This window comes from Erpetoichthys calabaricus, chromosome 3 (genome assembly GCF_900747795.2).
Source record: "Erpetoichthys calabaricus chromosome 3, fErpCal1.3, whole genome shotgun sequence".
NCBI lineage: Eukaryota > Metazoa > Chordata > Cladistia > Polypteriformes > Polypteridae > Erpetoichthys > Erpetoichthys calabaricus.
Genome location: NC_041396.2, coordinates 241,880,707 through 241,905,920, shown reverse-complemented (window position 1 = coordinate 241,905,920; position 25,214 = coordinate 241,880,707). Strand labels below are relative to the sequence as shown.

At 38.9% G+C, this 25,214-nt stretch overlaps 1 long non-coding RNA gene across 1 annotated transcript; it reads left to right on the top strand.

Moving 5' to 3' along the window:
* The first annotated feature begins 331 nt into the window (after positions 1-331).
* Positions 332-23,514, top strand: LOC127526973 (uncharacterized). The gene is made up of 3 exons (XR_007934339.1): positions 332-425; positions 7,452-7,512; positions 23,489-23,514. It is a non-coding gene; the product is annotated as an uncharacterized LOC127526973 (long non-coding RNA).
* The last annotated feature ends 1,700 nt before the right edge of the window (positions 23,515-25,214 follow it).

Below are 25,214 nucleotides of genomic sequence, written 5' to 3'. Positions count from 1 at the left end.
ATCCCCATAAGGGAATGCAAAACTGCGTACACCTGACAGCCCCAATAAGGGTGAAACACGTGTCGTGTGCTCTTTGTATCATTTGGTAGACACTGCATCATACATATACAATATACAGTATAGTGTAAAAAGGAGCCAAATTAGCAAAGCCAATTCATCTAATCTGCAAATCTTTACACAGAAACCAGAGCATCCATGGGAAACGTAAGGGGACACAGGGAGAAACTCCACGAGGAGAACAACTGGGGTGTGAACCCCAGTTTAGCTACTGCAAGGCAACAGCACTACCACTGCAGCACTCAAACAATTTTTCCTGATATTACTAAATGTCCTCCCTAAACACCCATATAACCACCAACCACTGTTTTTTCCATGATATGAAACAGTTCATTCATCAATTACCTAATAAAGAAACTGTCAATGAGGTCATTAATGGGACTGTTTCTGCACATTTGCCTAGCCGCACTTACAGTATGTGGATCGAAGGTTTCCCTCTCAGGCAGATCAGAATGTTAAATTTATATCTCAACTACTGCACTATGTCATTATAGCAAACAGAACAAAGGCACAGCGTCAGTCACAAAATGCCATTTGAGTCAGATAACCCTCCCATAACCCTAATCTTAACCATAGTGTGACGGAGCCCTAATGTTAACCATAGTTCAAAGTGACTGGTGTTACGGGACTGACATTGAGGGCATTTTGTGATGTTGGGGCATTACATGACTGACCTCATAGGTACTGCGGTCTTAAATTACACTCTGTTGGGCTGCAGGTGCGTCAGAGCGTGTGGACGGTTTGGCCGGGGGTGCAAGCAGGCGCAGCGGAGAGGAGAGGAAACAGCCATGGTGCAGGCAAACGGAGCACCAGATTGAGCAGCGAGAGCAACTTTAAAAGTAGGCTCTTGTGTGTAACATACCTTTTTGCAAAAAAAAAAAAAAAAAGCCCAATAGCATGTGAAGGCAGAGGATAAAAAAAACAACTGCAGGGAAGAATATGAAAATCCTGGAGGAAAACCTGCTGTAGTCTGCGTGAGAACTGCGAAAGGGAAGGAGATTTATCTTTAAGTTAGACAACAAGCCTCAAAGAGCCAAAGTTATACTGGAATGGGCTTTAAAGCAACAATTTAAATGTCCAATATTACCTGTAACACATTTATACCATTTTGTTTTCATTTTGACATTTGGCACGGTAAACATTAAGACAAAAACACCAGAAATCATTATTCACAGAAAGTGTCTGTTTTGTAAAGAAAAAGTAAAAGAGCAAATAAAACACCCATACCAGAGATAAGGTAAACTACTATATTATGTTTTGCAATTAAAAAAAGAACAATTAAATACACTAGAGATACAAATCATATATGTCTAAAAATTAATTTAAAATATGTTAGCTATTAGTGATGAAGATTTAAATATTTCTAATGTCACCATCATTTTTAAAGATTTCCTAAACCAAGGATAGAACAAAGCATAAATAATTGGATCAATGCAGCAATTCAATGTTGATAAATAAGTCAGTGCTAATCGCACTGTTCCTAAGTTTTCTGAGTTAATAGTGAACAACATTTCAACTAGGATGAACACAAAGCCAGGTGAACAGAGCACAATAAAAGCTATTACTACTATTCCTAGGGTTTTTGCAGCTTTTCTTTCAGATGGTTTAGACAGTTGTGTTATTTTGCTGCTTGCTGATTTTGTTTCTTTCATCATGCAGTTGATAGCTTTTACGTGTCTTCTTGCTGTCACAAATATTACTGAATACAAACATATTATAATCATCATAGGCAATAAAAAAGTCAGTGTATAATGTACCATCCACCAATCATTATAATGCATAAATCTGCATATACCCACACAATAGTCAGTTACAAGTAAACCTCCAGTATGAAAAAAAAATGTATACGTGTATAAAAATGATAACAGCCATATGAAAATAATACATGAACCTGCCACCGAATTTGTTACATAGCTGCTATAAAGAAATGGATTGCACACGGCAAAGTAGCGGTCAAATGATATGCTTACCAAATTTAAAACAGAAACAAAAAGTAAATAATTAAAATATGTTTGAAAGTAAGGACAAAATGCATCACCAAAGTACCAGCAATTCTCAATTACATCAATAAACTGAAAAGGCAGAATAAAGCCGTAAAGAAAATCTGCCACAGCAAGCGAAAGGACAAATAAATTAGTAGGAGTGTGAAGTTGCCTGAAATGAGAGACAGTGATGATCACAAACAAATTTCCAAATACTGTAACTCCAATCAGAATTCCTGCAGAGAGGTAAAGCAGTATTAATATTTCGGTCCGTCTTACAAATTTATAGCAAGTTGCATTATTTTCAGGATAGCAGTAACCTGTTTCTGAATACATGATTCAGGTTTTATAAAGTCCCTTTTCATGGATACAGCATTATGCTTCTCAGTTTGATAATGTGTATCTCTGAAAGTCATTAACAAAAGTTTACATATTTGCAAAATCCTGAGAGATTAATGTAAATTTTTACTACTCCAATTACAGAGCCATTGTACTCCCTAGTGAAACAGAAGTGTTTTGTTTTTGAGGAACACATTTTTATTATTTGGATGCTAATTATAAATAAACATTCAACTCTACTTATTATGGGTATTTTATTGATGATGTTACTGAAAAGACATAGCTGCATTTGTAAAATTATTAAGGTATTTTTTATATGTTAAATGCATTCCTTAAAAGTAAGAAAAGGCTTTTTTTTCATTCATCCATTCCCTTCCCAGTCTGTTGTCAACATAGAGTTCCTCAGTACTGTCTGACAGGAGCCTGCCTTACAGTATTAGCACCTTAATAGTCTTCTCTGTAAATGAATGGCTTTTGATTTGATATTGTGGGATGCAAATGCACATGCGTGTGTACCAATGCACGCTAAACTCTTATTTCCCAGAAAAAGATACATTATTAGACAATCTATTGCAGTTATTTTACTCTGTTTGCAAAAATGCTTGTTTTACCCAAGAAGTTTTCTCTACAGTGACAAATGTCAGTCATGACTTACCCAGCAGTGCATACATGCAAGACCATGAAATACAACTGTAGGCACATCAGCAGCTTCCTCCTTTTAGGCAGTAAGACAGTTAATGGACTCACTGTAATTGGAGCCGCATTAACCCTTTCTTTATTATTCCTCTAACTCCCATTCGATCATTACTAGTAGCAAAAGATAATGGATTGCATTTATTAGGGAAAATCATTGTGCAAGAAACGGAAACAAACAATAAAATGGAAGAAAAAAGATTTAAGTTCAACTGGAAGGAAAAATAAAGATAGATAGATAGATAGATAGATAGATAGATAGATAGATAGATAGATAGATAGATAGATAGATAGATAGATAGATAGATAGATAGATAGATAGATAGATAGATAGATAGATAGATAGATAGATAGATAGATAGATAGATAGATAGATAGATAGATAGATAGATAGATAGATAGATAGATAGATACTTTATTAATCCCAATGGGAAATTCACATTCTCCAGCAGCAACATACTGATACAATATATAATATTAAATTAAAGAATGATAATAATGCAGGTGAAAAACAGACAATAACTTTGTATAATGTTAAATGTTAACGTTTACCCCCCGGGTGGAATTGAAGAGTCGCATAGTTTGGGGGAGGAACGATCTCCTCAACCTGTCAGTGGAGCAGGACTGTGACAGCAGTCTGTCGCTGAAGCTGCTCTTCTGTCTGGAGATGATACTATTTAGTGGATGCAGTGGATTCTCCATAATTGATAGGAGCCTGCTTAGCGCCCTTCGCTCTGCCACAGATGTTAAACTGTCCAGCTCCATGCCTGCAATAGAGCCTGCTTTCTTCACCAGTTTGTCCAGGCGTGAGGCGTCTTTCCTCTTAATGCTGCCTCCCCAGCACACCACCGCGTAGAAGAGGGCGCTCACCACAACTGTCTGATAGAATATCTGCAGCATCTTATTGCAGATGTTGAAGGACGCCAGCCTTCTAAGGAAGTATAGCCGGCTCTGTCCTTTCTTGCACAGCGCATCAGTGTTGGCAGTCCAGTCTAATTTATCATCCAGCTGCACTCCCAGATATTTATAGGTCTGCACCATCTGCACACAGTCACCTTTGATGATCACAGGGTCTATGAGGGGTCTGGGCATCCTAAAATCCACCACCAGCTCCTTGGTTTTGCTGGTGTTCAGGTGTAGGTGGTTTGAGTCGCACCATTTAACAAAGTCATTGATTAGGTCCCTATACTCATCCTCCAGCCCATTCCTGATGCAGCCCACGATAGCAGTGTCATCAGCGAACTTTTGCACATGGCAGGACTCCGAGTTGTATTGGAAGTCCGATGTATATAGGCTGAACAGGACCGGAGAAAGTACAGTCCCTTGTGGTACTCCTGTGTTGCTGACCACAATGTCAGACGTGCAGTTCCCAAGACGCACATACTGAGGTCTGTCTTTAAGATAGTCCACGATCCATGCCACTAGTTATGAATCTAATCCCATCTCTGTCAGCTTGTCCCTAAGGAGCAGAGGTTGGATTGTGTTGAAGGCGCTAGAAAAGTCTAGAAACATAATTCTTACAGCACCACTGCCTCTGTCCAAGTGGGAGAGGGATCGGTGTAGCATATAGATGATGGCATCCTCCGCTCCCACCTTCTCCTGATATGCAAACTGCAGAGGGTCAAGGGCGTGTTGAACCTGTGGCCTAAGGTGGTGAAGCAGCAACCTCTCCATGGTCTTCATCACATGTGATGTCAGAGCAACAGGCCGAAAGTCATTCAGCTCACTAGGACGTGATACCTTTGGGACTGGGGTGATAAAGGATGTTTTCCAAAGCCTCGGGACTCTCCCCTGTTTCAGGCTCAGGTTGAAGATGCGCTGTAGAGGACCCCCCAGCTCCGATGCACAGACCTTCAGCAGTCGTGTCGATACTCCATCTGGACCCGCTGCTTTGCTGGCACGAAGTCTCCTCAGCTCTCTGCTCACCTGCGCTGTTGTAATTATGGGTGGGGATGTCTCTCCTATGCTGGTATCAGCAGTATAAAAACAGTATAAATAAACTCCTGTCACTCAAGACCACACAGTCAAAATATGATTTTAATAGGGCTCTGTACAAAGCTATTACACATTTATTGTTTTTGCTGACATGTTTGGTTGTTGAATGTAGCATACACATTTCTAAGTATCTATAACTGATTAAATCACTTGAAGAGTTTTTGTTAGAAAACCAAAAAATGGTGAATTTTGAGAAATTTGAAATGAGCATCAGTGTTAAAAGGGCATTAAAGTGCGTAGTCAAGCACAAGTCAGGGTTATGGCTGTGAGAACCTGAATCCTCAATCAATGTTAACATTTCAGGGCAAAGTTGTCTAGTTTCAAGACCATGGACCAGCGTTGTACTGTACATGTCATTGTTTCCAATTAGTCTATCTAACTCCAATTAAGGGCTAGAATAAGACCAGTAGGTAGTGGAAGAGAGATAGAGGTGGTCATTTCAGTTTCTTTTTTTTTTTCTTCAACCAGTTGAAATGCTAAATATTTGTTGTTCTTTCTTTTTAGTTTTTTGCCTGCTGCTTTACAGATTTTGTTTAGGGGAATCGGTTGCTTGATTTATTCTTTTATTTATCACATACTGTATGTATTTTTTGATATTATTTTTTTGTATACTGCGATGGGCTGGCACCCTGCCCAGGGTTTGTTTCCTGCCTTGCGCCCTGTGTTGGCTGGGATTGGCTCCAGCAGACCCCCATGACCCTGTAGTTAGGATATAGCAGGATGGATAATGGATGGATGGATTGATTTTTATGTATAATGTTCACTACTTCGATTTTTTTTATCCTGCTTTAACCCCTAATAAATATTTGTATTTTTTTTTCTTAAACTTAAATGTATATACTTATACTTCTGTTCTTTCATTCACAAAGGGACATGCTTTCAGCAGAGAGATTGTTAATTCTGAGCCCACCTTGTCACATACAATTGTAACATTTTGTGTCATGAAGCTACAAACTGTAAGTGCGGTTTAATTGGTTTGACTGACGGTTAGCTTTCAGTGAATCGAGGTGCAGTAATAGTGAGTGTCGTGAGCAGTAAAGGGGGAAGTGAGAATTAAGACATGCAGTTGTTCACATAGCGCAGCCTCTTAAGATGTAATAGCTCTTGCAGTAACAGGGAAGGTACATTCCTTTGTTGTTAGAATTCAGGACAGAAGGGGACGCAGAAGTAATGGTGTGCTCAACTGAAAGTGTGCTTGCGATGATGGAGGTCAGGAAGGAGGTGGACACTAAAGTCTGAGTGCTGCCCTGAAAAGAGGGGGGAACATAACAGTGAAGCATCATGTACAGGGGAGACTGGTCATTTTAACTCACCGCAATTCTACAAGGGATGGGGAATTGACAGAGTTGGGGAGACTGTGTGTCATGTGTTGTAGCTGAAGACAGCCAGGTTGTTAGGATGGAACGAAACGATGGGTTTAGGAATTACACCAGTGAACTGGTATGATGATATAGTAAATGCTGAGAGGCAGTTGTCACTTAGATGTTTTTGGTGGAATACTTCAATTTTGGAGATGCAGCAATATTTATAAAGAGAACATTTGGATTCATGTTGCTGTTGCTCTGGAGGGACTTTGAGCTCTCGACATTCTTTATTTTATTGGATTGATTTTTAACTATTTATTCATGGCCTCACAACACTCTTTTTGGTTTTAATGATAGTATTTATTAATGAAGATTATATGAACTGCCCTTTGTCCCTTTATTTGCAATAAATAATAGTGCACTTTAATTTGTACCAAAAAACTGTTGTTTGTCTCCTATCTTGTTCTTCTTGGGCTTCTAGTTTATATCTGAGTAATTATATCACCAACCACAAGCGTTACCTGGAATGTGACCGCCTAAATAATCAGGTTGTGATTCTGAACTAGAAATGTAATACTGTATTCTTCACACTACCAAATGAGCGAACCAGCCACCGTGGACCAACACCAGCGGTTTCGCCTCAGCCGCTGACGTCCAAAGTACGATCCCCAAAAGGGAATGCAATGTGCGTAGACCTGACAGACCCAATAAGGGTGAAACACGTGTCGTGTGCTCTTTGTATCATTTGGTAGACACTGTATCATACATATACAATATATAGTGTAAAAAGGAGCCAATTTAGCAAAGCCAATTCATCTAATCTGCAAATCTTTACACAGAAACCAGAGCATCCATGGGAAACGTAAGGGGACACAGGAAGAAACTCCACGAGGGGAACAACTGGGATGCGAACCCCAGTTCACATATTGCAAGGCAACAGCACTACCACTGTACCACTCAAACAATTTTTCCTGATATTATTAAATGTCCCTCAACACCCATATAACCACCAGCCACTATTTTTTCTCATGATATGAAACAGTTCATTCACCAATTACCTAATAAAGAAACCGTCAATGAGGTCATTAATGGGACTGTTTCTACACATTTGCCTAGCCGCACTTACAGTATGTGGATCGAAGGTTTCCCACTCAGGCAGATCAGAATGTTAAGTTTATATTTCAACTACTGCACTATGTCGTTAGAGCAAACAGAACAATGGCACAGCGTCAGTCACAAAATGCCATTTGAGTCAGATAACCCTCCCATAACCCTAATCTTAACCATAGTGTCATAGTGTAACGGAGCCCTAATGTTAACCATAGTTCAATTCGATGGGTGTTACGGGACTGACATTGAGGGCATTTTGTGATGTTGGGGCATTACATGACTCTCCTCATAGGTACTGCTTCTTAAATTACACTCTGTTGGGCTGCAGGTGTGTCAGAATGTGTGGATGGTGTGGCCGGTGGTGTGAGCAGGCCACAGTTGATGTAGGTAAACTACTATATTATGTTTTGCAATTAAAAAAAGAACAATTAAATATATGAGAGATACAAATCATATATGTCTAAAAATTAATTTAAAATATGTTAGTCATTAGTGCTACGGTGGGTTGGCACCCTGCCCGGGATTGGTTCCTGCCTTGTGCCCTGTGTTGGCTGGGAATGGCTCCAGCAGACCCCCCCGTGACCCTGTGTTCGGATTCAGCAGGTTGGAAAATGGATGGATGGATAGTCGTTAGTGATGAAGATTTAAATATTTCTAATGTCACCATCATTTTTAAAGATTTCCTAAACCAAGGATAGAACAAAGCATACATAATTGGATCAATGCAGCAATTCAATGTTGATAAATAAGTCAGTGCTAATCGCACTTGTCCTAAGTTTTCTGAGTTAATAGTGAACAACATACGAACTAGAATGAACACAAAGAAAGGTGAACAGAGCACAATAAAAGCTATTACTACTATTCCTAGGGTTTTTGCAGCTTTTCATTCAGATAGTTTAGACAGTTGTGTTATTTTGCTGCTTGATGATTTTGTTTCTTTCATCATACAGTTGATAGCTTTTACATGCCTTCTTGCTGTCACAAATATTACTGAATACAAACATATTATAAGCAACGTAGGCAATAGAAACGTCAGTGTATAATGTATCATCCACCAATCAGTATAATGCGCAAATCTGCACATACCCACACACCAGTCGGTTACAAGTAAATTGCCAGTATGAAACAAAAATGTATATGTGTATAAAAATGCTAACAACCATATGAAAATAATACATGAACCTGCCACCGAATTTGTTACATAGCTGCTATAAAGAAATGGATTGCACACAGCAAAGTAGCGGTCAAATGATAAGCTTACCAAATTTAAAACAGAAACAAACAGTAAATAATTAAAATATGTTTGAAAGTAAGGACAGAATTCTTTACCAAAGTACCAGCAATTCTCAAGTACATCAATAAACTGAAAAGGCAGAATAAGAAAGCCGGAAAAAAAAATCTGCCACAGCAAGCGAAAGGACAAATAAATTAGTAGGAGTGTGAAGTTGCCGGAAATGAGAGACAGTGATGATCACAAACAAATTTCCAAATACTGTAACTCCAATCAGAATTCCTGTGGAGAGGTAAAGCAGTATTAATATTTCGGTTCGCCTTACAAATTTATGGCAAGTTGCATTATTTTCAGGATAGCAGTAACTTGTTTCTGAATACATGATTCAGGTTTTATAAAGTCCCTTTTAATGTATACAGCATTATGCTTCTCACTTTGATAATGTGTATCTCTGAAAGTCGTTAACAAAAGTTTATATATTTGCAAAATCTGGAGAGATGAAAGTAAATTTTTTCTACTCCACTTACAGAGCCATTGTACTACCTAGTGAAACAGAAGTGTTTTGTTTTTGAGGAACAAATGTTTATTATTTGTATGCTAATTATAAATACTGTAAACATTCAATCTACTTTTTAGAGGTATTTTGTTGTTGATGTTACTGAAAAGACATAGCTGCATTTGTAAAATTATTAAGGTGTTTTTTATATGTTAAATGCATTCCTTAAAAATAAGAAAAGGCTTTTTTTGATTCATCCATTCACTTCCTAGTTCGTTGCCAGCATAGTTACTCAGTACTGTCTGACAGGAGCCTGTCTTACAGTATTAGCACCTTAATAGGCTTGTCTGTAAATGAATGGCTTTTGATTTGATATTGTGGGATGCAAATGCACATGCGTGTGTTCCAATGCACGCCAAGGTTATTATTAGTTTGCCTTTTTATGTTAGTTTTACTCGTGCGGATCGCCAAAGAAAAAGATGCGGTGGCCTAGCAAACATTTACTCAAGCCAGTTAAAGTGTAAAGGTGTCAGTTTTGGTAAATTCAAGTCCTTTGAGTATCTCGCCGTTGTTATCCATGGAGATTCTCACGTTCTAGTATTATCCGTGTATACACCTCCTAAATTTAACGTGTCTTTCTTTGAGGAATTCTCTAATTTAATGTCAATTTTAATTACGAACTATGACACACTCTTAATAGTCGGCGACTTTAACTTTCATATCGATAAGTGTGACCAAAAAGTAAAAGAATTAATGAACCTCCTGGACTCTTTTGATTTGAGACAGCTTGTTAATCAGCCTACACATAAAGCAGGTCATACGTTAGACTCAGGAATTACCAAAAGGACTAAAAGTTGATGTAAAGCAGGTCATTGATATTGGTCTATCAGAACATTTTCTTCTACTATTTAATATAGAAATATTGATAGAAAACATTCATGAGAAGCATATTGTTAAAAAACGCTTCTTTGACTCTTCAGCAGCTTTAAAACTTACAAACATTGTAAGCAATCAGTCCGTTTATACTGACAACTATAATAGCGAGGATAATGTAAATAGTAAGGTGGAAAGATTTAATACTAAAGTGAAAGCTGCTGCTGACATAGTTGCACCTGAAAAGACAGTTAAAAAATCTTCTAGCACTGTTATACCATGGAAGACCCAAAGAGTGTCTGATTTAAAGAGAACATGCCGAGAGCTGAGCGTAAATGGAAGAAAACTAATCTAACTATCCACTATGAAATATTTAAGAAAAATAATCTCGACACCTCTGCTCTTGAAAATTTTAGACCCATCTCTAACCTGCCTTTCTTAAGTAAAATTCTAGAGAAGGCAGTCATTATGCAGATTTAATTACCACCTCAATAAACATGCTATTCTTGATAAATTTCAGTCAGGTTTTAGAACAAATCACAGCACAGAAACTGTACTCGTTAAAGTAGTAAATGTTTTGCGGTTAAATGCAGACAGAGGCCATTTATCTGTTCTCATCCTCCTAGATCTGAGTGCCGCATTTGACACCATTGATCATAATAGTCTTAGAAATCGCCTTAGTCAATGGGTGGGCCTCTCTGGTAGTGTCTTAAATTGGTTTGAATCCCACCTGGCAGGGAGAAAATTCTGTGTTAGTTGTGCTAATTACAACTCAAAGACACATGGAGAAAGACTCTATCCTGGGTCCGCTGCTCTTCTCAATCTACATACTTCCGTTAGGTCAGATTATCTCAGGGCACAACGTGAGCTACCACAGCTATGCTGATGACACACAGCTGTACCTATCAATAGCACCTGATGACCCTGATTCTCTTGAATCACTAACACAATGTCTTACTTGTATTTGTGAATGGATGAATTGTAATTTTCTAAAGCTAAAAAAAGAGAAAACCGAAATTTCAGTGATTGGCAATAATGGATACAATGAGGCTATTAGAAATAAACTGGATGCATTAGGATTAAAAGTCAAGACGGAGGTAAAAAGCTTAGGGGTAACTGTTGCTTGTAATCTGAATTTTAAATCGCATATTCACCAGACCACTAGGACAGCATTTTTTCACTTAAGAAACATAGCAAAAGTTAGACCTCTTATATCATTGAAAGATGCTGAGAAATTAGTTCACGCGTTTGTTTTCAGTCGACTAGATTACTGTAACGCACTCCTCTCAGGAATACCCAAAAAAGACATAAATCGTTTGCAACTAGTGCAGAATGCAGTTGCTAGAATCCTAACTAGGAAAAGAAAATCCAAGCACATTTCTCCAGTTTTGATGTCACTACACTGGCTACCTGTGTCATTCAGGATTGACTTTAAAATTCTGCTTATGGTGTATAAAGCCTTAAATACACTTGCCCCATCTTATATATCAGAAAGTCTGACATCTTATATTCCAAATCGTAACCTTAGATCCTCAAATGAGTGTCTCCTTAGAATTCCAAGAGCAAAACTTAAAAGAAGTGGTGAGGCAGCCTTCTACTGTTATGCACCTAAAATCTGGAATAGCCTGCCAAAAGGAATTCACCAGGCTAATACAGAGGAGCACTTTAAAAAATTGCTGAAAACACATTATTTTAACATGGCTTTCTCATAACTTGACTTTAATTTAATCCTGATACTCTGTATATTCAATTCATTATAATAACTATTCATGGTGGCTCTAAAATCCGTACTAACCCCTACTTTCTCTTCTGTTTCTTTTTCCGGTTTCTTTGTTCTACTCAAAGCACCGTAATGTTCTAGCATTGATGGATTAAAACCCAGAAGTCTACATGACCATCATCATCAAGTCCTTCCGTGAGAACCCTAAATACAAAGAGGACTATTTCATTTATATTAAGTAGAATGCCCAGAGGGGACTGGGCGGTCTCATGGCCTGGAACCCCTGCAGATTTTATTTTTTTCTCCAGCCGTCTGGAGTTATTTTTTTGTTTTATCTGTCCTCCCTGGCCATCGGAACTTAGTCTTATTCTATGTTAATAAATGCTATCTTATTTTAATTTCTTACTTTGTCTTTTATTTTTCTTTTCTTCATTATGTAAAGCACTTTGAGCTACTTTTTTTATGAAAATGTGCTATATAAATAAATGTTGTTGTTGTTGTTGTTGTTTTTATTTCTATATTTTTTCTGACCTAACTTGGAAATTCAGTTTAGTTTTAGTTTTCCTTCATCATGCATTTTTATTTCATTTCATTTCTATTTTATTTTTATATATATTAGTTTCAGTTTTAGTTTTAATAATTATGGCATGGAGCGCCTACGGAGTTAGTTTTGTGTCACAATCAGACAGAACTATACACTTAACAGTATAGTTAGTAAAAGCTTACTACACTGCATGGTTTACTATCTGGTTTTGTTTTTTGTCTGATAAAAACAAGCATAATCAAAACTAAATACTGAATATGAATAATTTTACACAATTGTATAATTTTTTAAATATTTTCTCATGAAAATCACAGGGGCTTAGGAACTTAGGCTCTTAGGCTTGAATGAGTGTGCAGACCCCATCCAGCTGTATTGAGGGAAACAAAGAACAACAAGCATGTAGTGTAAAGGTTAGGGGTTGTGAGACTTGAATAGCCTATCATAAGAACAGTAAACCCATAATGAGCAGGGCAAGAGCAGGTAATAGGAATACAGACAGGCACAAAACAACAGAGAGAGCATCTGAGATTAAGAACAATATATACATTATCTAAACCTGTTTATCCAGAGCAGGATCACAGGAAACCTGGAGCCTACCACAGCAGGTCTGAATGTAAGGCAGGAAAATTCCCTGGTATGCAATATGTATGACATGGCTGATGTTAAGAACAAAAATAATATGATATTTCAACTATCTATTTTGAGAGAGAGAGAAAAATATTGAAAAAAGGGAGACAAATATTTAAAAATATAATTCTGCTAATGGATTACTTTCATGATATCAGGTATTTTGAGTTGTGAATATGAACTAAAAAAGATAAATGAATAAATATAGAATAAATACAAAAACCCATTATTATGTTTAGTTTTTGATCACTTGTCAGACTCTCTACCTTTTTTTGTATTGCTTCATTGTTAAATTATGTTTTTAAAGCAAAAGTGATTGGTCAGCAACAATATGCTTTTCTTGTATGATGACCTAGTCAGTCTCTCGATCAGTGCCGTTTTATTTTCAAAAATCGGGAGTGGTCTCCCCTCGACTTTCTTGTATACTCAGATATGGGGATGGATATTTGAGGAGTAAACTGCAAGACAATGATTATATTTTTATATTATCTATATATATAATTCACTAAGCCACCAGCGAGTAAGACACCCATGGCACACGCAGGATGGAGCCACGCCCACCAACTCTAAGACCATTGGATACGACGACAACTCGCAGAGACACGCCCACCAATTCGGACGCAGCAACTCACAAAACACGGCGTCATTCGCATTTGTCTCTGCTACAGTCCACATGCACCTCTGAGCCACGTTGACTTTTCATTATTCTTTTCGGTTACAACGCACGACCGCGTCCACCATCGCAAACTGTTTTACACGCCATGGTCTTAGAGTTGGTGGGCGGGTCTCTGTGAGTTGCTCTTGCAAGCGGGTGCATGACCAGGCGGTGTGTATGCTTCGAGAACGAGGGAGGACACGGCAGGACCATCTAAGAAGAGGCATGTTTATCGTGGAGGTGAATCGCTGCATGCAGTGTGAAAAACATGGGATACGCACGATAAATAAACCACTCTTAGCCCGCCAACACTAAGACGATGGGATATGCCAACAACTCACAGAGCCACACCCACCAACTCTAAGACCATGGGACGAGAACGCCTGCCCGCCTGACTGTTACCAGTGTTCACCGCAATGTACTGGAGTGTAAAACCATCACAACTATCAGATGCTGTCTATATCTAAGAAGATATATAGATACTCATTATTCCCCAGCACACGTCCACCCACCCTCTCAAGGCATTCACAGTGCCTGTTCATGTGCCTGGACGCAACAACTCACCACACACAAATTTTGCTTAATTTGACTCAACACGGAGAGGATTGACAGATTGATAGCTCTTTCTCGATTTCTGTGCGTGGTGTTGCATGGCCATACTTAGTTGGTGGAGCGATTAGTCTGGTTAATTCCGAAAACGAATGAGACTCCCTACTGCTAAATAGTTACACGATCGCCAAGCGGTCGGCGTCCAACTTCTTAGAGGGACAAGTGGCTTTCAGCCACGTGAGATTGGGCATTAACAGGTATGTGATGCCCGTGGATGTCCGGTACTGCACGCGCGCTACACTGAATGGATCAATGTGTGTCTACCCGGCACCGACAGACGTGGGTAAGCCATTGAACCCCATTCGTAATGGGGACCGGGGCTTGCAATTGTACCCCGCGAACGAGGAATACCCAGTAAATGCGGGTCATACGCTCGCTCTGATTACGTCCCTGCCCTGTGTATGCAACCCGCAACACCCCCTCCCCCCTTACCAAGCCACTACCATGGTCGGGTGACTTGGTGGATTATATATAGAAAAGCAGCCGGAACCGCAAAGAACAATGAAAGGACAATGTGGCTCAGAGGTGCACAGACGACAGCGACTCAGGTGAGGAGTTGGGGGCGGGCACATGAGCAGGCAGTGCGTACTGAACAAAAATTGTATGTTGGTTCGTAGCGTGCACTGTTGCAATATTACTTTTCTTGGTGGTTTATTAAATTACAGATTTCGCAAATGTTCAATTTTGTCCCTCTGCTTAAAAAACATTTAAAAAATGGCATGATTATGCGGCATATGCTACGCCGCGGGTTGGTATGCAGCGTGTAAAACAGTTAGTCGCAGATAATTTGCCTTTTACTTTTACATGAAGACAATTTCCTGTTAGATTGGCCTTTTGCGATGACAATTAATAAGGCACAGAGCCAAACTTTCAAAACAATATGCATGTATCTGCCAAAACCAGTTTTCAGTCATGGACAATAATTGTATGTACCTCTCTTCAGAGTTCTATCTTTTCATTCACTTACTGTTGTATCCTCAAACCCACCCCTTTTAGACAACTGTGTCTTTCCGGAAGTGTTCAGCCATCAATAAATAATTATGCGGCGTATGCCTGCAGGAACACATGCAGCGAGCGAGCGAAAAAGCCAGAGAGAGAGAGAAAGAAAGAGACAGAGAGACAGTGACACACACACATACAGGTGCGCGCGAGAGAGAGAGGACTGGACGCATACGAATAATAATACTTCATTATATTGATATAGCGGTGTTCTCAGTATTCAAAGCGCTATCCACACAAAGAGGAACCAGGAAGTGAACCCACAATCTTCAACAGTCTCCTTACTGCAAAGCATCAGCACTGCCACTGCACCACAAGGCAGAGAAGGCAGTTAAGCGTCAACAATGAAGACTCGCAACACCTTAATGAACAAGTACTGACACTTATCACTACCGACGAAGAAACTTTCACCAGCGTGGCCTCCATCGTCACAGACGATCCCGCTTTCAGTCATGGACAATTGTATGTTGCTCTCTCCAGAGGTCTAGCTTTTCATTCACTCACAGTCGTATCCTCAAACCCACCCCATTTGGACAACTGTGTCATTCAGGAAGTGTTCACCCATCAATACATAATTATGCGGCGTAAGCTACGCCGCAGGTTGGCTAGTGTACATTAAGGAACTATCACCAACAATTCAAATTAATAATATATTGAACAATTATTATAAAAGTAATGAATCGGGCTCTGCAGCTGCATAAATAAAAAAAAAAATCGTAAGTGTTCAGGTAAAGTACCACTTCCGGGTAATGGATTTGGCCAAAAGGTTAATACAGATCTACAATTGCGGTTTAACAACCACATGCCAAATTTCATCTATCTATCTAGGTGCGTTTTTGAGTTATCATGTTTACACACACACACAGACACACGCACGCACGTGTGCACACACACAATTCCAAAAAGACAGTATTTTTGGACTCTGGCAGTTCTATAACATCAAGATTCATCAAAATATTAAGGTCGATTTTTTTCATTATTACTATATTTTCTCTATACTTCGTATATGAGAAAGTAAAAACGATTTCTCCTGTGCAAAGTGGCAGGTGAATTGCTGTCAACAAAAAGCAGTCACCTGAGAAATAAACTGAAACATCACTCACTTGTGATTTTTCTGTCCATACGGTAAAGTTTTTGTTGACCAGCACATTCTGATTTCAGCCGTTTGAATTACATCTTGATATACAACAAGCGCAAAGAAAGGCGGCACACAAATCACTTTCTATTTCACACCCTTTACACACCCGCACTCAGCTTGATCTGTCTCTGCAAATGCTGTGTCAACAGCCACCCTCCGTCACCAACCACCGTTCACTGGATGAATATGTCTGGGGACGGCTTGTGGTGGATGACTTTCTGTTTTAGAGTTAAAACTTACAAGGGTTAAAGACTAACGGCAAGAATATTCATTCAAAAATGAAAACTAAAATTATTTTAGTAAATTATTATTTTATATCAGTTAATCTTTCCAGCTACTTTAATAATTTCATTTAGTTTTAGTTTTTCATTTCGGTTTTGTTAATTATTTTATTTCAGTTTATGAAAATGTTTTTTTAATAATAGTTTCAGTTTTGATTTTAGTTTTCGTTAACTATAATAACCTTGATGCACGCTAAACTCTTTTCACAGAAAAAGATACACTATTAGACGATTTATTGCAGTTATTTTACTCTGTTTGCAAAAATGCTTGTTTTACCCAAGAAGTTTTCTCTACAGTGACAAATGTCAGTCATGACTTATCCAGCAGTGCATACATGCAAGACCATGAAATACAACTGTAGGCACATCAGCAGCTTCCTCCTGTTAGGCAGTAAGACAGTTAAGGGACTCATTGATATTGGAGCCGCATTAACCCTTTCTTTATTATTCCTCTAACTCCCTTTCAGTCATTACTGGTAGCAACAGATAATGGATTGCATTTATTAGGGAAAATCATTGCGCAAGAAAAACGGAAACAAACAATAAAAAGGAAGAAAAAAGATTTAAGTTGAACTGGAAGGAAAATTAAACTCTTATCACTCAAGACCACACAGTCAAAATATGATTATAACAGGGCTCTGTACAAAGCTATTACACATTTATTGTTTTTGCTGACATGTTTGGTTGTTCAATATAGCATACACATTTCTAAGTAACTATCTCTTATATATATTTCTCTTCTGGTTTGTCCTGCTTCCACTTCAAAACCGGTCCTGCCCACACGCAGCTGACACGGCATTTCTTGATTTTTATTCGTCCTCTTCCATGTCATGCACTATACTGGCCATCCAACAAGTACTCGAGGTGCTGCCACAACGGTAAAGTAGCTTTAGCACCTTTGCGGGAGCCACCTGTGTCTTTACAACAGCTTCTTACACAGCAACCATCAGAAGCTAAAAATTATTGTGAACACATTCGAGAATACAACTCTTCTCTAGCGTTTGCTTCCATGGGTGCACAGATAACTCAACCTCCTGGCCACGGACCATACTGTTTTAAAATATACGGGCAAATTTATCACCAAATCTCTCCACTATACGCTAACACTTCTACCTCTCCAGGATATGGACAGTTCTATGTTTTTGACACAGCGCAAGCTACTGAAGTATGCTTACAAAATAAAGCAAACTCAGCATGCAGCGAAAATGTACTTCTCCAACTAGATTCCATGCTCAGAACCATCAACCCCTTCGCTAAATCATACAAACACATGCATGAAATTGCTTAGTCCAATCCAACAGCATTTGTACGAATGGTTTTCATGGAAAACCCTAGGCAGGATTTATGACGATATAATGCCATGATGTTGCACCGATATTGCAGTGATTTTCGTCGGAGAAGATAGCGAAACGCCTGCCGAAAGGGACATTTGCATCTATCCCATAGGCAACTCCTGTAAACAGATTTCCACGCTCAATATGAATTGCGATCCTGTGGTTTACCCACTTTTATTTCCTTACGGAGACATAGGCTGGCACAAAGATTTACAACATGTTCCCGATAAAAGAACCGCCAAGCGAATAAGGCTTACTCAATGCCAATTTTACGTGTACAGATTGGCAATGAGGAATACATTTAGTATTTTGCACTCCAGCGGTAAACTATTCCAACAGTACGTCGTAGATGCGTATGTTAAAACAGAGGGCGCGCGTCTCAACTATCTCAGATTACATCAACAACATCAGACTCACTGCAAGCAAACGCTGAAAATAACATACGTGTAGGCAAAAAGATCATATTACCATCCACATTTCCAGGAAGTCCAAGATTCATGCAACAAAACTATCACGATGCCATGGCCATAGTACGTAAATTCGGAAAGCCTGATTTATTTATCACTTTCACATGTAATCCCACTTGGCCGGAAATTCTACATGTCTTTCAAGAAGTATTTATTTCTTCTTGATTTCTGAATTCCTTTCTCACCGTTTTTCGTTCCTATTCTTACACCGCCGTATGCTACGGCGGGCGTAGGCTAGTAACTGATTAAATCGCTTGAAGAGTTTTTCTTAGAAAAGCAAAAAATGGTGAATTTTGGGAAATTTCAAACAAGCATCAGTGTTAAAAGGACATTAAAGTGCGTAGTCAAGCACAAGTCAGGGTTATGGCTGTGAGAACCTGAATCCTCAATCAATGTTAACATTTCAGGGCAAAGTCGTCTAGTTTCAAGACCAAGGACCAGAGACTTACAAGTCATTCTTTGAAGTTAGTCTCATTTAACTCCAATTAAGGTCTAGAATAAGACCAGCAGGTAGTGGAAGAGAGATAGAGGTGGTCATTTCAGTTTGTTTTTTTTTTATTTCTTCAACCAGTTGAAATGCTACTTATTTTTTGTTCTTTCCTTTTAGTTTTTGGGTGCTTCTTTATAGCTGCTCTACTGTTTTGCTTTTTATGTTATTGTTTTTCTTAGTTTTAAAGGTTGCTTTGTGATATTTATTTTTACTGCCAGTGATGGTATGTTTCAACCTTGAATGCGAACCCAGTATAAGATTTTGTTTAGGGGAATCCGTTGCTTGATTTATTCTTTTATTTATCACATACTGCATGTATTTTTTGATATCATTTTTATGTATAATGTTCACTACTTTGATTTTTTTTATCCTGGTTTTAACCCCTAATAAATAATTGTATTTTATACTCCTTCTTATACTTACAATTGCAGGAATCCCTTGTTTAATGCGGTTTTATTAAGCACAGGTTTTGAATAACGCTCTTATTTTGAATGCGAAAGCCCCTTGAATACCGCGGCTATAAATTTAATTAGCGTGGTTTTTTAAAATTGTGCAAAAGCAGAAACGAGAGGTTGCGACTGAACGTGCAGGTGTCACCGTCCCCCCTACGCCCAGCTCAGTGGCCATAATGGGCATTCGAACCCTCACGGAGTCATGAGTCACCAATTCAGTTGCCAACAGTCACCATAGAGAGTGGATGTTTTCTTTGCATATTTTCGCCATTTGTTTACTTTTTTATCCTTTCTTTAAAGCGCTTGCTTTTTTCCAAACATGAACAAGCAAAAGCGTAAGTCCTCATTGGAAAGTGAAAAGAGGAGAAGAAAGCTTTTTACTTTAGATGTGAAGCTTGAGATAATTAAAAGATACGATCGTGGCAAAACAAAAGCAAACATTGGCAGGGAACTCGGCTTCAATGAATCGACTATCAGGACAATTTTAGCAAAGGCAGATACCTACCAAGGAAAATTGACATCAAAGACTGCAAGCATGCAATCATTGCGTAACAAAACTCCGAATATGATTGAAATGGAAGATCTCCTAACATTGAAACAATTTGATGCAATGTTCTCAACGTTTGAAACCCTTAAACATCAAATTACTGAAATGGATCCTGATATTGGCAGAAGTGCGGTCGTCTGCCGCAACTTAGAAAGCCAAATTGCTTGTTACAGACAGATCTACGAGAGCCAGAAGAAAGAACGAACAGTCCAAACGACCCTCCATAAATTATTTTCTAAAACATGATGTTAGTTTTAATCAGTAAAGATTTTGTTTGCATTTTCACTTTTATTTTATACACACAAATACGAGTACATTTTCCATGTAGATTTTCTACATTTTACATAATGGATCAATTATATTTTTTCCCATTAGTTTTTATATTTAGTTAGCGTGGTTTTGCATAACGCGGCAATATCAATGGATTAATTAATCACGCTAATCAAGGGATACCTGTATATACTTATACTTCTGTTCTTTCCTTGACAAAGGAACATGCTTTGAGCAGAGAGATTGCTTAATTCTGAGCCCACCTTGTCACATACAATTGTAACATTTCGTGTCATGACGTTGAGCTACAAACTGTAAGTGCGGTGTGATTGATTTGACTGACGGTTAGCTTCAGTGAATCGAAGTAATAGTGAATGTCGTGAGCGGTAAAGAGGGAAGTTAGAATTAAGACATGCAGTTGTTGACGTAGCGCAGCCACTTAAGATTTAACAGCTCCTGATCTAACAGGGAAGGTACTTTCCTTTGTTGTTAGAATTCAGGACAGAAGGGGACGCAGAAGTAATGGTGTGCGCAACTGACAGTGTGCTTGCAGTGATGGAGGTCAGGAAGGAGGTGGACACTAAAGTCTGAGTGCTGCCCTGAAAAGAGGGGGGAACATTACAGTGAAGCATCATGTACAGGGGAGACTGGTCATTTTAACTCACCGCAATTCTACAAGGGATGGAGTCTGTGTGTCATGGGTTGTAGCTGAAGACAGCCAAGTTGTTAGGATGGAACGAAACGATGGGTTTAGGAATTACACCAGTGAACTGGTTTGATGATATAGTAAATGCTGAGAGGCAGTTGTCACTTAGATATTTCTGGTGGAATGCATCAATTTTGGGGATGCGGCAATATTAATAGGGAGAACATTTGGACTGATGTTGTTCTGGAGGGGCTTTGAGCTCTCTACATTCTTTATTTTATTGGATTGATTTTTAACTATTTATTCATGGCCTCACAACACTCTTTTTGATTTTAATGATAGTATTTATTAATGAAGTTTATATGAACTGCCCTTTGTAACTTTATTTACAATAAATAGTAATGCACATTAATTTGCACCAAACAACTGTTGTTTGTGTCCTAACTTTTTGCTGGTCCATCCCAGTTATGAACTAAAAGGGCTTCTAGTCTATATCTGAGTAATTATATCACCAACCACAAGCTTAACCTGGAATGTCATCGCCTAAATATCAGATTGACATTCAGAACTAGAAATGTAATACTGTTTTCTTTACCCTATCAAATGAGCGAACCAGCCGCTGTGGACCAACATCAGAGGTTTCGCCTCAGCCACTAACGTCCAAAGTAAGATCCCCATAAGGGAATGTAAAAGTGCGTACACCTGACAGCCCCAACAAGGGTGAAACACGTGTTGTGTACTCTTTGTATCATTTGGTAGACACTGCATCATACATATACAATATATAACAATATATAACCCCAGTCCCAAAGGTATCACGTTCTAGTGAGCTGAATTACTTCCGGCCTGTTGCTCTGACATCATATGTGATGAAGACCATGGTGAGGCTGCTGCTTCACCATCTGAAGCCACAGGTTCAACACGCCCTCGACCCTCTGCAGTTTGCATATCAGGAGAAGGTGGGAGTGGAGGATGCCATCATCTATATGCTACACCGATCCCTCACCCACTTGGACAGAGGCAGTGGTGCTGTAAGAATTATGTTTCTAGACTTTTCTAGCGCCTTCAACACAATCCAACCTCTGCTCCTTAGGGACAAGCTGACAGAGATGAGAGTTGATTCATACCTGGTGGCATGGATCGTGGACTATCTTAAAGACAGACCTCAGTATGTGTGTCTTGGGAACTGCAGGTCTGACATTGTGGTCAACAACACAGGAGCGCCACAGGGGACTGTACTTTCTCCGGTCCTTTTCAGCCTATATACATCGGACTTCCAATACAACTCGGAGTCCTGCCATGTGCAAAAGTTCGCTGATGACACTGCTATCGTGGGCTGCATCAGGAGTGGGGAAGAGAAGGAGTATAGGGACCTAATCAATGACTTTGTTAAATGGTGCGACTCAAACCACCTACACCTGAACACCTGCAAAACCAAGGAGCTGGTGGTGGATTTTAGGAGGCCCAGACCCCTCATGGACCCCGTGATCATCAGAGGTGACTGTGTGCAGTGGGTGCAGACCTATAAATACCTGGGAGTGCAGCTGGATGATAAATTAGACTGGACTGCCAATACTGATGCTCTGTGTAGGAAAGGACAGAGCTGGTTATACTTCCTTAGAAGGCTGGCGTCCTTCAACATCTGCAATAAGATGCTGCAGATGTTCTATCAGACAGTTGTGGCGAGCGCCCTCTTCTACGCGGTGGTGTGCTGGGGAGGCAGCATTAAGAGGAAAGACGCCTCATGCCTGGACAAACTGGTGAGGAAGGCAGGTTCTATTGTTGGCATGGAGCTGGACAGTTTAACATCTGTGGCAGAGCAATGGGTGCTCAGCAGGCTCCTATCAATTATGGAGAATCCACTGCATTTACTAAATAGTATCATCTCAAGACAGAAGAGCAGCTTCAGCGACAGACTGTTGTCACTGTCCTGCTCCACTGACAGATTGAGGTGATCGTTCCTCCCCCAAACTATGCGACTCTTCAATTCCAGCTGGGGGGGGGGGGGGTAAACGTTAACATTTAATATTATACAAAGTTATTGTCTGTTTTTTTTTTGTTTGTTTTTTTTTTTTACCTGCATTATTATCAATCTTTAATTTAATATTATTTATTGTATCAGTATGCTGCTGCTGGAGAATGTGAAATTCCCCTTGGGGTTAATAAAGTATCTATCTATCTATCTATCTATCTATCTATCTATCTATCTATCTATCTATCTATCTATCTATCTATCTATCTATCTATCTATCTATCTATCTATCTATCTATCTATCTATCTATCTATCTATCTATCTAGTGTAAAAAGGAGCCAATTTAGCAAAGCCAATTCATCTAATCTGCAAATCTTTACACAGAAACCAGAGCATCCATGGGAAACATAAGGGGACACAGGGAGAACTCCAGTTTACATACTGCAAGGCAACAGCACTACCACTGCAGCACTCAAACAATTTTTCCTGATATTACTAAACCTCCCTAAACACCCATATAACCACCAAGCACTGATTTCTCCACGATATGAAACAGTTCATTCACCAATTACCTAATAAAGAAACTGTCAATGAGGTCATTAAAGGGACTGTTTCTGCACATTTGCCTAGCCGCACTTACAGTATGTGGATCGAAGGTTTCCCTCTCAGGCAGATCAGAATGTTAAATTTATATATCAACTACTGCACTATGTCGTTATAGCAAACAGAACAAAGGCACAGCGTCAGTCACAAAACACCATTTGAGTCAGATAACCCTCCCATAACCCCTAATCTTAACCATTATGTAATGGAGCCGTAATGTTAACCATAGTTCAATACGATTGGTGTTATGGGACTGACATTGAGGGCATTTTGTGATGTTGGGGCATTACATGACTGACCTCATAGGTACTGCAGTCTTAAATTACACTCTGTTGGGCTGCAGGTGTGTCAGAGCGTGTGGACGGTGTGGCCGGTGGTGCAAGCAGGTACAGTGGAGAGGAGAGGAAACAGCCACGGTGCAGGCAAGCGGAGCACCAGATTGAGCAGCGAGAGCAGCTTTAAAAGTAGGCGCCTTGTGTATAACATACTTTTTGGCCAAAAAAAAAACCTAATAGCGTGAGAAGGCAGAGGATAGAAAAAAAAACGAATGCAGGGAAGAATATGAAAATCCTGGAGGAAAACCTGCTGTAGTCTGCATGAGAACTGTGAAAGGGAAGCAGATTAATCTTCAAGTTTGGCAACAAACCTCAAAGACCCAAAGCTACATTGGAATGGGCTTTAAAGCAACAATTTAAATGTCCAATATTACCTGTAATACATTTATACCATTTTGTTGTCATTTTGACATTTGGCACCATAAACATTAAGACAGAAACACCAAAAATCATTATTCACAGAAAGTGTCTGTTTTATAATGAAAAAGTAAAAGATCAAATAAAACACCCATACCAGAGATAAGGTAAACTATTACGTTATGCTTTGCAATTAAAAAAACAACAATTAAAAATATGAGACATACAAATCATATATGTCTAAAATTAATTTAAAATATGTTAGTCATTAGTGATGAAGATTTAAATATTTCTAATGTCACCATCATTTTTAAAGATTTCCTAAACCAAGGATAGAACAAAGCATAAATAATTGGATCAATGCAGCAATTCAATGTTGATAAATAAGTCACTGCTAATCGCACTTGTCCTAAGTTTTCTGTGTTAATAGTGAACAACATTTGAACTAGAACGAACACAAAGCCAGGTGAACAGAGCACAATAAAAGCTATTACTACTATTCCTAGGGTTTTTGCAGCTTTTCTTTCAGATGGTTTAGACAGTTGTGTTATTTTGCTACTTGCTGATTTTGTTTCTTTCATCATACAGTTGATAGCTTTTACGTGTCTTCTTGCTGTCACAAATATTACTGAATACAAACAAAGTATAAGCAACATCGGTAATAAAAACGTCAGTGTATAATGTACCATCCACCAATCAGTATAATGCACAAATACACATATACCCACACACCAGTCGGTTACAAGTAAACCTCCAGTATGAAACAAAAATGTATATGTGTATAAAAATGCTAACAACCATATGAAAATAATACATGAACCTGCCACCGAATTTGTTACATAGCTGCTATAAAGAAATGGATTGCACACGGCAAAGTAGCGGTCAAATGATATGCTTACCAAATTTAAAACAGAAACAAAAAGTAGAAAATAGAAATATGTTTTAAAGTAAGGACAAAATGCATCACCAAAGTACCAGCAATTCTCAATTACATCAATAAACTGAAAAGGCAGAATAAAGCCGGAAAGAAAATCTGCCACAGCAAGCGAAAGGACAAATAAATTAGTAGGAGTGTGAAGTTGCCTGA